The sequence below is a fragment of the Entelurus aequoreus genome, linkage group LG01, assembly GCF_033978785.1.
Source record: "Entelurus aequoreus isolate RoL-2023_Sb linkage group LG01, RoL_Eaeq_v1.1, whole genome shotgun sequence".
In the NCBI taxonomy this organism is placed as follows: domain Eukaryota; kingdom Metazoa; phylum Chordata; class Actinopteri; order Syngnathiformes; family Syngnathidae; genus Entelurus; species Entelurus aequoreus.
Window position 1 is genome coordinate 30,287,195 of NC_084731.1, and position 13,193 is coordinate 30,300,387.

A 13,193-nucleotide genomic window follows, 5' to 3' on the forward strand; every position below is an offset into this window, starting at 1 on the left:
GAGGTGACGTTCCACGTCCCAAGAGCTAGCTTCTGTAGCCGAGGATCGGACCGCCAAGTGCCCTGCCTTCGGCTGCCGCCCAGCTCACATTGCACCCGACCTCTATGGCCCCTGCTATGGGTGGTGAGCCCATTGGAGGGGGGACCCACGTTGCCTCTTCGGGCTGTGCCCGGCCGGGCCCCATGGGGACAGGCCCGGCCACCAGGCGCTCGCCGTCGTGCCCCAACTCCGGGCCTGGCTCCAGAGGGGGGCCCCGGTGACCCGCGTCCGGGCGAGGGAAATCTGAGTCTCGGTTCTTGTATTTCCATAGAAGTCTTCGAGCTGCTCTTTGTCTGATCCCTCACCTAGGACCTGTTTGTCTTGGGAGACCCTACCAGGGGGCATGGAAGCCCCCGGACAACATAGCTCCTAGGATCATTGAGACACGCAAACTCCTCTACCACGGTAAGGTGGCAGCTAAGAGAGGAGCAAAAAATAATAATGAATCAAAATCAATGTTGCTATGAATTATTGACTGATTTAAGGACAAAAAGGACATAAATACAACAAAGAAAAAAACATGAACAATATGAAAATTATTTTAAAAAATACATTCTAATTATATACTAATGCTAATTATAATAATTGTTATATTGATTGTTATTATACATATACTAAACTAATTACACTATATATTATCTAAAGCTAATATAGAGATTTAAGTGTTGAATGTAAAAAAAAAAAAAAGCATGACCTTTTTATGAGTGGGGCACGTTTATATCCTCAAGAATTTTAGTGGAATTAAAAAACACCTGGCTGCTAAAAATTGTAAATAATAATACATTCAAATCAATCTTGCTATGAATTATTGACCTATTTAGGGATCCAATTACTTCACATTAAATATTCCACTTTGAAAATCTTTTTGGGAAAAATATTGTATATTTTGTATTTTTGCCCCCCAAAATTAGAGTTGGAACTCAAATAGAGCTCATAAAAAATAAAAAAAGATTTTAAAAAATATAAAAAATATATATATATTCTTTTAATTTATTTTTTTTAAATCTTTTTTATCAAAAAAAAAAAAAGATTACAAAAAAAAGTATTCATCCTTAAAAAAAATATATATATATATATATAAATATATATAAATATATATATATATATACTTTTTTTTTTTTTTTTTCACATGAAATTGAATTAGGGATTCAAGCGTTTGATTAAAAAAATATATGACATTTTTTTAACCTTTTTTAAGACTGAAACCCTTCTGGGTCCCTCTGACCTAACTTGAGGGAGCCCCAAAGGTTAAAAATAAAAAAAAGTGTATATTGTGTTGGTTTTGAAAATGAAAAAATATCAAAATGGCCCCCGCATGCTTTGATTTTTCAGTGTGTGGCCCTCAGTGGAAAAAGCTTGGACACCCCTGATTTAAAGGCTAGAGTATACAAATGAGTTTTAAGATGCTTCTACTGGAGGTAGCATCTCTAACTGTTACCGGGAGGGCATTCCAGAGTACTGGAGCCCGAATAGAAACAGCTCTATAGCTCGCAGACTTTTTTGGGGCTCTGGATCATTTATAATTGATGACAATAAAAGGCTGTGGAGATAAGAAGTCACGAAGACTGGACCTGAAAGGACGGCAATTCAATACCGGGATCAAACGTCAGGGATCTTTATCATTTGGAATAAGATAGGTTGCCACTCCGAAAGTAGACTAACAAATGGAGGGGAAAATGCATAAAAGTCCTAAAAATTTAGATTTTTGATACCACACATCAGGGGTGTCCAAACATTTTCTATACAGATGTCCGATAATGGCTTTTTTGCCGATATCTGATATTCCGATATTGTCCAACTCTTAATTACCGATTCCGTTATCAACCGATACCGATATATACAGTCGTGGAATTAACACATTATTATGCCTAATGTTGTTGTGATGCCCCGCTGGATGCATTAAACAATGTAACTTTACCATGAATTGATTAACGTGGACCCCGACTTAAACAAGTTGAAAACTTATTCGGATGTTACCATTTAGTGGTCAATTGTACGGAATATGTACTGTACTGTGCGATCTACTAATATAAGTTTCAATCAATCAATCAATCAAAAACAAGGTTTTCCAAAACAAGAGAACAACTTCAACTCCAGTTATGGAAAAAAGTGCCAACATGGCACTGCCATATTTATTATTGAAGTCACAAAGTGCTTTTTTTTTTTTTAACACGCCTCAAAACAGCAGCTTGGAATTTGGGACGTGCTCTCCCTGAGATAATCCTGATACCCACTACAACTATGGGAAATACTATACTTTGACTTTCACAAAGTGCATTATATTTTAATTTTTTTTAAACATGCCTCAAAACAACAGCTACAAAAACAATGAAGGCACACAGCTTCAGTCCAGAGTATACTAGACTCTAGTATACTCGGACGTAGGGCCTACGTCCGTGTTTTACCGGATATGTACCACTCCGTACAGCGGCGTTTTAAAAAGTCATTAATTTTACTTTTTGAAACCGATACCGATAATTTCCGATGTTACATTTCAAAGGATTTATCGGCCGATAATATCGGACATCTCTAATTTTCTACCATGAAAGAATGAAAGGTGGACACTTTGATCTATTTTGCACCGTATGTTTTGGACCATAGGGCGCACCGGATTATAAGGCGCACTACCGATGAGCGGCACTATCTTGTGGTCTACATCAGTGGTGGTTGGGGACCAAAGAAATAAAAAAATATATATATTTTTTTATTTTTTTTTATTTTTATTAAATCAACATAAAAAACTAAAGATACACTTACACTTAGTGCACCAACCTAAAAAACCTCCCTCCCCCATTCACACTCATTCGCACAAAAGGGTTGTTTCTTTCTGTTATTAATATTTCTGGTTCCTACATTATATATCAATATAGATCAATACAGTCTGCAGGGATACAGTCCGTAAGCACACATGATTGTATTTCTTTATGACAAAAATAATAAAATAAAAATACCATACTATGAACCAAATAAAATAGCTACGAGGTCAGTAAGCACAACCAGAATTATGCCGTACATTAGGCGCTCCGGGTTATAAGGCGCACTGTCGATTTTTGAGACAATGAAAGGATTTTAAGTGCGCCTTATAGAAGATTAAGATTAAAGATGCTCAATTGTATTCTATGTGCATCAGCACAGTGGAACCCTAACTTAAAAGTGACCCAGCTTTTGAGTGTTTTGAAATACTAGCTGTCCCTAAGATAATTGTTAAGCTGCAATTTGAGTTGCAGGCACCCCCGCCATTAGTTGGGATAGCAAATGTCACAGTGGACACCGTGAGATCCGACCAAAACATCGGGTTTTACACGCTAGCATTAGCTTAGAACTGGAGACGGACATAACTTTGATTTTCCAACTATGGGAAAGGAAAAAAGTGAGTGTGAAGGACAGTGACGAGAGCAGGAAGCGGATTATATTCATTGAATGAAAAAAAAACTATTTCTTCGAAAACATGACAAAGCGTGTCGCAAACGTGTCACTGCTAGTCTGCATCATACTGCCAAGGATGTTAAAATAATATCTAAACGGCGGGCATGTATCCATGAAAATATGGCGAAGCTGCTGATGATGTGTTTGACGGAGAAGCAGTTAGCAGTAGATACTGTAGAAGTCCACTCTCCAAGGCCGATACTCTACATTATTATTACATTACTTCATAAATATTCCTGTAGTTGTTAGTAGTACAGTCTCATGTATTGTTTTATACACTATTTCTTATCCAAAAGTGTGTTTTGTCATCTATGTTAGCTACCTCTCTTTCTTTATCATGTATATTTTCTGCTGAATCTACTCTCTATTTTAGGCTGCCCTTTTATTTATTTGTTGATTTTTCAAATGTTTTTTTTGTTTTTTTTGCTGCAGCTGTTACATATACTGTAATATTGTACATGGTAATTGGGATTTGTTATATATTGTATATATTATATAATTGTGGAGGGAGGTGTGGCCAGCGCTGCCTGCAGGAGCAAAGGTCACCGCCTCTGTCCATGGTGCTGAGGACAGAGCACCATCAGACGGGGGCGTGGCAGTGCTGACGGCGAGACACAGCTAGCAGGTGATTAGATTTCACAGGTGGTACGTTGTTTAAATATAATCATCTGTTGTCTTTAACAGTAAGTGGCCGGGAGCAGGAGGGGAGAGAGGATACGGACGTGGCTGAAAAGTCGCGTCCTGCTGGAGAGAAAGCTTTTGTTAAAACATATGATTATTAAAACCTTGTTAAAACCTGCACGCTTGGCTCCTGTGCCGTGTCTGACAGTGGGACTGCGAGGACGCAACTTCCACAATAATATAATATCAGAATTCTGATTCTGAAAAAAATAAATAAATAAAATAACAGTATATATTATATACTGTATATATAATATGTAAATATTACATATATTTTATATTGCTACGATGGTACATTTTTAGTTTACTTCATACAGGCAGCTACAACCCTAAACTAACACCCTCTCCGGATTGCTAATAATCAAATGTAAACAATCAAATGCAGATACTTTTTCTTTTTCTTATGCCTTCTGATCTCTCTCTCTCTCTCTCTCACTCTCTCTCTCTCTCTCTCTCTCTCTCTCTATGTCCACTACTTGATGTCCATATCCTCCCCCGCCCCCTCCACACCCCTGATTGTAAATAATGTAAATAATTCAATGTGATTATCTTATGTGATGACTGTATTATGATGATAGTATATATATGATAGTATATATCTGTATCATGAATCAATTTAAGTGGACCCCGACTTAAAAAAGTTGAAAAACTTATTTGGGTGTTACCATTTAGTGGTCAATTGTACGGAATATGTACTTCACTGTGCAACCTACTAATAAAAGTCTCAATCAATCAATCAAACCTTTTGTTTTCGTCCTCTTTTTGTGCCCTTGTGTGCATTATCCTTTCCATCCTTTGTAACTGAGCTACTGTGTGGAACAATTTTCCTTGTGGATCAATAAAGTTTGCTTAAGTCTAAGTCTAAGTTCGAAGGCATGTTAAAATGGTGCTGTATTAGAGGGCAATCATCAATGAATTAAAATGATTTTCAGTGGGGAGCGTTGATTTGAGATACAAGTGTTTTGAGATAAGAGCTCCATCACAGAACCAATTGAGCTGGTAAATTGAGGTACTAATGTCGCTCCTCTTTTTCCTTTGTTTCTCTGTTGTAACTCTTAGATGGCACTCTGCCCTGTTCGAGGTTTGTTCCTGTAAAGGGAGTTTTTCCTTGCCTCCGTCGCTAACGCTAACTCATTTGGTAAAACATGCTGCCCCTATTCCAGGGGTGTCAAACTCATTTTCATTGAGGGCCACATCGCATTAATGGCTGCTTTTTTAAAATGAATGTATATTATGCATATTAATCATGATTAATCAAAATGCATATGCATTTGATTATTAGATTTTTTTATGCACAACTTGCTTTAAAATCATAAATAAAGGTGACAAGCAGACATTTAACTATTTGTTTTTATCTCACAAAAATAGTTTTGCAATACAGTATATAATAATATAATTGGCATGATCAGATAATATTAAAGATTAAAATATACTTTTTTTTTTCTGTCAAAATTGAAAGAACAAAAATGCATTAAGTTAAAAAATGTATATTTTATTGAAACCCATTTTTTCCAGGCTTTTGCGGGCCACATAAAATGATGTAGCGGGCCTTGAGTTTGACACCTGTGCCCTACTCTGTTGCCTGTGCTTTTATTTTTCATAGTATAATAAAAATTCAAATAAATTCAAATTAAAAAAATATATATATAAATTAACATTGAAAACAATTAAATAGATAAATAAAGCACAAATCACATATGTCACTATATGTCAGCTTGGCCTGAAATAATGAAATAATGATGTGAATAATGATCAGAAATAATAAAAATGTAAGAAAAACGTGGCTGTCTACAAGCAAAAAGTGTTTGCAGCCGCTCATTTATTTACAAAAGTCCAAACATAGAGAAGAAAAAGTAAGAGTAACAAACAAGGACGACATGAACCCCTGGAGGTGACTAGGTTAAAACTGTGCTACACTGCTCCTGTGTTGGACAGTTTTAGTGCTGTTTGGATAAGAAGGCAAACGGTGACAAATATTCCATTAATGTTTTACTGACGTTAGCCAATCAGGATTCAGGCTGTGAGGTGAAAGAGACCATTCTTACTTGTTGGACTTCCATGTAATAGAGAACTACTGTGCTTAGAAAGTTTCCATGCAATAATAGTCTCTCATATCTAATTCATTGGGGTATTGAGTATAGGTTTTGCAGAGATGTGTCATTAAAATAGTTTTCAGTGCAATGGATGGAATAAATATGCATTTTTTTTTCTGTCAAAATTGAAAGAACGAAAATGCATTTAGTAAAACATTTTTAAAAAATATATATATTTTATTGAAACCCATTTTTTGAAACCCATCCATTGTATTAAAAAACATTGCAGAAGTAAAGAAAAATGAAAAGTATATGAACGAATCCGCCTCTGAACATACAAAAACAATTAATTAGGTGAAGTGAATCACTTTTCGGACTAAAAGAAAATAAGAAGGTTTTAACAAAATAGCAATGCTTCCAAGACTTATTGGACTTTAAAGGTCAACAAACTGAAATTATTGAAGTCCCAACAGAATATTTCAAGCCAGGAAAAAAAGACATTCCCAACACACCACTAGTACTTTGTTGCACCACCTCTGGCTTTTATAAGGTATAAAAGAAAGTGCATCTCTACCCTCCTTCAAAACCGCACTAAAAGAACACCTCCAGGCAACTGCAACCCTTGACTAACACCCTCCCCCACCACATCCTACCTCCCTGGATTGTAATTAATCAAATGTAAATAATCAAATGTATATACTTGTTCTTATACTTTCTGAGCTCACTATGTTCACTGCTCGCTGTACATATCCTACCAAGTCAGACCTACACTGTTTCAATGTCCATTTCTCAGAGGATATTATTATTGATGACTGAAGTGCTGATATCAACCAAACCTAACCCCTCCGCCCCAACCCCCTCCACATCCCACCCCCCGGATTGTAAATAATGTAAATAATTCAATGTATATACTCTGATGATGATTAACTTGTGTGATGACTGTATTATGCTGATAGTATATATTTGTACCATGAATTGATTAACGTGGACCCGACCGACTTAAACAAGTTGAAAAACTTATTCGGGTGTTACCATTAAGTGGTCAATTGTACGGAATATGTACTGTACTGTGCAATCTACTAATAAAAGTCTCAATCAATCAATCAATAACAATGTACAGTCTCTGAAGCATGGACTTAACGAGAGACAAACAGTACTCCATCAGTCTTGCTTCAACTTTCACTGATTGCTGTTGTCAGATCAGCGTTGCCGGTTGCGGTCTTGACATGAATCATTTTCTTCAATTTCCAACACAGATTTTCAACTGTTTTAAGATCCGGACTATTTGCAGGCCATGGCATTAGCCTTATGTGTCTTTCTTCAAAGAAAGTCTAAAGTTTTTGTTTTATGACAAGACACATTGTCGTCCTGAAAAATAATGTCATCGTCCCCAAACATCCTTTCGATTGATGGAATAAGAAAAGTGTCCAAAAGGTCTCCCCGGTGCCATTACCTGACATGCAGCACCAAATCATCAATGACTGTGGAAATGTACATTTTTTTCTTCAGGCCGTCGTCTTCATAAATCTCATAAGAATGACACCAAACAGAAGTTGCAGCATCATCACCTTGCCCAATCCAAGTCAAGATTCATAACTGAATATGACTTCCATTCAGTCATCCGTAGTCCAAGATTGCTTTTTTTTAGCCCATTGGAACAGTTTCTATGTTTAGATGTTAATGACTGCGTCATTTTTAGCTTTTTTGTATTCAAATCCCATTTCCTTTAGGCGGTTTTATACAGTTTGGTCTGTGACCAAACTGTATAAAACTCCAGTTCCCGTCCATTTGTTCTTCATTTGTTTTGCTTTGCATTTTCTGTTTTCAAAACATATTGCTTCTGGTTTTCTGATGTCTTCCTTGGTCTACCAGTATGCTTGTCTTTTACAACTTTCCCATCTTGTTTGTACTTAGTCCAGATTTTACACACAGCTGACTGAGCAATCAACATCTGAAGATTTACCTTCTTGAAGAAGTTTGACAATCCTCTCCTTTGTTTCAACTGACATATCTCCTGTCGGAGCCATGATTCATGTCAGTCCACCTGGTGCAACATCTCTCTAAGGTGTGAAAACTCCTTTTTAATTGCAAACTAATGAGCAGTTTTAATCTGATGAAGGCGTTTTCTTGAGAAATGAAAATTTACTAAATGATTCGATACTTTTTGCACTCTGCTTGATCTAAAAATATAAACTGTTACTACCACCATTTAGGTCCCTTCTACACTAAGCCGGATAAGGTTATCCAGGGTAAATCCCACCTAACCTTATCCTTGTCCACACACACACACACACACACACACACACAATGGGGGTTTAAAATCCCCTCCCATCCCTCCGTCCGCCGGCGCAACGTGACCTAGTACACATGCGCAGAAAATGTGCACATCATAGTCACCTCCAGTGTTGCTTTGTGTGCAAGTTCTTAAATTAAATGTAACTTATCTGAACAATATCCAGTGTTGTGGTATTTCAATTAACTGGAATCCAGTGTGCTGTGGGGCCCTATTGTAGTGAATCACACCTGAGCCATCATACATTAATCAAATCTTTATTGGACACGTGAAAGTAAACAATGTGATAAAGAACATTTGACATCAATGAATCTAGGGATCTGGATATCTGGTCAGGACACTCCTCACTCTTTTACCTTCACCTTCATTGTCCATTCATTTTTTGTTGACTTCATATACTCTGGACCTAGACGTTGAGTCCGCGACATACATGGCGGACAATAACTGATACAGTCTGCTTTGCCAGTCCAAAAGCATTCACTGTTTTCCGTAGTCTTCCCTCGTCGGCCAGGTAATACAAAGCACACGCTACCTTTTTTTTATCACATCCACAGTAGCCCGCATTCTCGTTGTCTCTCCTTCGACAAATGTTCTTTGGTAAGTAGAATCACAGCTGACCTGGACATTCGAAAGTTCTCTTGCCGTCTGAGAAGTGTTGTATCCCAAATAGCTGCAATCGCTTTCTCTTAAGGTATTCATGTGTGATTTCCTGTACATGTAGAGCAGTGTTTTTCAACCTTTTTTGAGCCAAGGCACATTTTTTGCGTTGAAAAAATCCGGAGGCATACAACCAACAGAAATCATAAACTCAGTTGACAGTCAACAATCAGTATGACTTTAAACCATAACCAACCATGCATCAATATAGCTCTTGTCTCAAAGTAGGTGTACTGTCACGACCTGTCACATCACGCCGTGACTTATTGGACTTTTTTGTTGTTTTCCTGTGTGTAGTGTTTTAGTTATTGTCTTCCGCTCCTATTTTGGTGGCTTTTTCTCTTTTTTTGGTATTTTCCTGTAGCAGTTTCATGTCTTCCTTTGAGCGATATTTCCCGCATCTACTTTGTTTTCGCAATCAAGAATATTTCAGTTGTTTTTATTCTTCTTTGTGGGGACATTGTTGATTGTCATGTCATGTTTTTGATGTACATTGTGGACGCCGTCTTTGCTCCACAGTAAGTTTTTGCTGTCGTCCAGCATTCTGTTTTTGTTTACTTTGTAGCCAGTCCAGTTTTAGTTTTGTTCTGCATAGCCTTCCCTAAGCTTCAATGCCTTTTCTTAGGGGCACTCACCTTTTGTTTATTTTTGGTTTAAGCATAAGACACCTTTTTACCTGCATTTACAAAGCAATTAGCTACCGGCTGCCACCTACTGATATGGAAGAGTATTACACGGTTACTCTGCCGCGCTCTAAACAGCACCGACACTCAACAACAACAACACATAATTTGCAGACTATAATTACTGGTTTGCAAAAAAAAATTTTAACCCAAATATGTGAAATTAGATAATCTCCCACGGCACACCAGACTGTATCTCACGGCACACTAGTGTGCCGCGGCACAGTGGTTGAAAAACACTGATGTAGAGGAAGGGGAAACACGGGCATGCCTGGATGACTCTCCTCAATATTTCTAGTGGTTATCTCTGAGTTACCGAACGGGTTGTTATGAAGCTGGCTGTGGCGCCTTCTTTCTCATGTCACTTCCTGTGTGGGGCGTGGTCTTTCTGGCGTCACGTCCTCTCCAAACTCAGTTTGTAAACGATCAATGAGTCCATACCTTGCCGGAGATTCAAGAAATACATGGCTGACTTACCCATGTAAAAAATTGTCCGAGGAGGGGGGCCTTAAACGCTGGTTTAGTGTGGCCGAAACGGGGCTTAGGCTAAATAATTATTAGTGTAGAACTGTAGACATAGCCTTATTTTCATTATGTATTGTTTTAAGCCAGAAAGTTGTCATTTGAAATGACTATAGTTCTGTGTCATGTCTGTTTTCTGTCTTTTTTTTAAACAAGTCAATGAACATCCTCCAAGTCTCGTGATTCCATTATTTTTGCCAGGGGTTGTATATTGTGGGGAGTGACAATGACGAGTCTCTCCATGGTGTGACTCAGTCCCCTCTGTCGTCATTCCCCCTCAATTATCTGCTCTTTTCGTCACTATTGCTCTTTTTCCTGTGCTATAAATAGCCTTTTAGTTGCTGAGATTTACTGTTCCATTCCCTCTTATAGTTGGAGACTTTTAGTGTGGGGGAGGGGTGGGGCGATGACTCAGCACCATGTGGATTTGTGCAAGACTGGGAGGGTGCAAGCGACATGTGCAAGCGACATGGGTAGAGCCAGCGTGGAAATGCATGACGAGGACTTTGCATTGAAGAAAGTTTCACTTTTGCATCTCGTTGCCCATTACTGTGGTGCGTTCAAGGACCCTCGATTAAAGTTAGAAACAGAGGCTATAGGTTTTAAAGACAGAGAGAGGCTTAACTCCCAGGACACGCACTGATAATAATATCAATCAATCAATCAATCAATGTTTATTTATATAGCCCTAAATCACAAGTGTCTCAAAGGGCTGTACAAGCCACAACGACATCCTCGGTACAGAGCCCACATACGGGCAAGGAAAAACTCACCCCAGTGGGACGTCGGTGAATGACTATGAGAAACCTTGGAGAGGACCGCATATGTGGGTAACCCCCCCCCTCTAGGGGAGACCGAAAGCAACGGATGTCGAGTGGGTCTGACATAACATTGTGAAAGTCCAGTCCACAGTGGATCCAACACATCAGCGGGAGTCCAGTCCACAGCGGGGCCAACAGGAAACCATCCCGAGCGGAGACGGGTCAGCAGCGCAGAGATGTCCCCAACCGATGCACAGGCTAGTGGTCCACCCGGGGTCCCGGCTCTGGACAGCCAGCACTTCATCCATGGCCACCGGACCTATGCGACTCCCCCTCGCAAGGGACAGGGGAGAAGAGGAGAGAAGAAAAGAAACGGCAGATCAACTGGTCTAAAAAAGGTGGGGTCTATTTAAAGGCTAGATTATACAAATGAGTTTTAATATAGTGTAGAAGTTGTTTCCTAGCAGTTCCACTGTAGACTCGGCACAGGAGCCAAGCGTGCAAATTTAACAAAGTTTTATTGTGCATAGATTGTTTGTCAAAGTCTTTTTCCAGTAGAACGTGACTTTTCAGTCACGTCCGTATCCTCTCCCCTCCCCTGCTCTCGGCCGCTCACTGTTAAAGACAACAGATGATTAGATTAACACGGACCACCTGTGAAATCTAATCACCTGTCAGCTGTGTCTCGCCGTCAGCACATGCCCCGCCCCCATCCGATGGTGCTCGTCCTCAGCACCATAGACAGAGGCGGTGACCTTTGCTCCTGCAGGCGCGCTGGCCACACCTCCCCCCACATATAGTCATGACAATATTGATGTATTATTATGCTCCATGTTACCCACCGATGACAATAATATGTGAATCAGCTAATCTCTCTACCTTACACTCTGAAGTAAATGAAAACTTGACAGATTAATAACCATATTTAAAAGGGGCTATTTGCGACATTTACACAGATGCCTAGAGGGCTCTAAACGTTACAATGTATTTTACACCAGTGGTCCCCAACCACCGGTCTGGGGACCGGCACCGGTCTGTGACGCACACAAACATTAATTAATTTAAAAACTACATTTTCTCCGACTTAACTTACAACTCCTTTGTTATAGAACATGGGACAATGCACATTAATGGACATATAAAATATTAATGTGCCAGATTGTAGCCAAAGGCTAATTTCCATCTGCAGTGCCCTGCAGGGTCATTTTATATAGCAGGGGTTCTTAACCTTTTTGACCTCGGGACCCAACTTTTCCAGTACCACTCCAATATTAACACTGAATTAGTAATCTAACTCTTGATGTTGATCATATACAATAATTATATCGAACCTACTTACAGTTGACTACCTTGTCAAATGATATAAAAGCATCTCTTAATCACAAACAGCTTGAATTCTCACATGGCCAACCTCTCGCAATTGTAGGCTGTTATAGACCTCCCTCTGCCTCCACTGAAGCCCTTGCCTCGCTTGAATCCTTTATGAGTGGGTTAAATGCTAGTGAACTTCTCTTGGTTGGTGATTTAAATTTTGACTGGTTGACTTCCTCTTCTGATAACCTTAAAGCTGTATGCAACTCACTAAACTTAACTCAATTAATCACTTCCCCAACTCGACCCAATACTAAAAACTCCTCAAAATCATCTTTACTTGATCTAATTCTAACCAACGCTCCCCATAAGTACACTGGCACTGGGGTGTTTGCCAATGACTTGAGTGACCATTGTACAATTGCAGCTGTAAGAAACTGCAAGCTACCAAAATCAAAACCCACTATTACATGCAAAATGAATATTAAAAACTTTTGCCTCCCAGCTTTTATATACGATTTAGCTGCCTTTCAGTGGAACAGAGTTGCTTTAATTGATGATATTGAGATAGCGTTAAAATACTTTTATAATGAATTTCAACGTATAGTCAATAAACATGCTCCCTTTCGAAAACTTAGAGTTAAAGGTCGAAATAATCCCTGGTTTTCCTCTGCAATTGGAAACCTTCTCAAAGAGAGAGACGTTGCTTGGGCCAGGGCTCGAAAAACAAAGACAGAGGCTGACTGGCTTAGCTTTCGCCAGCTTAGAAATAAATGTACTTCGCTTG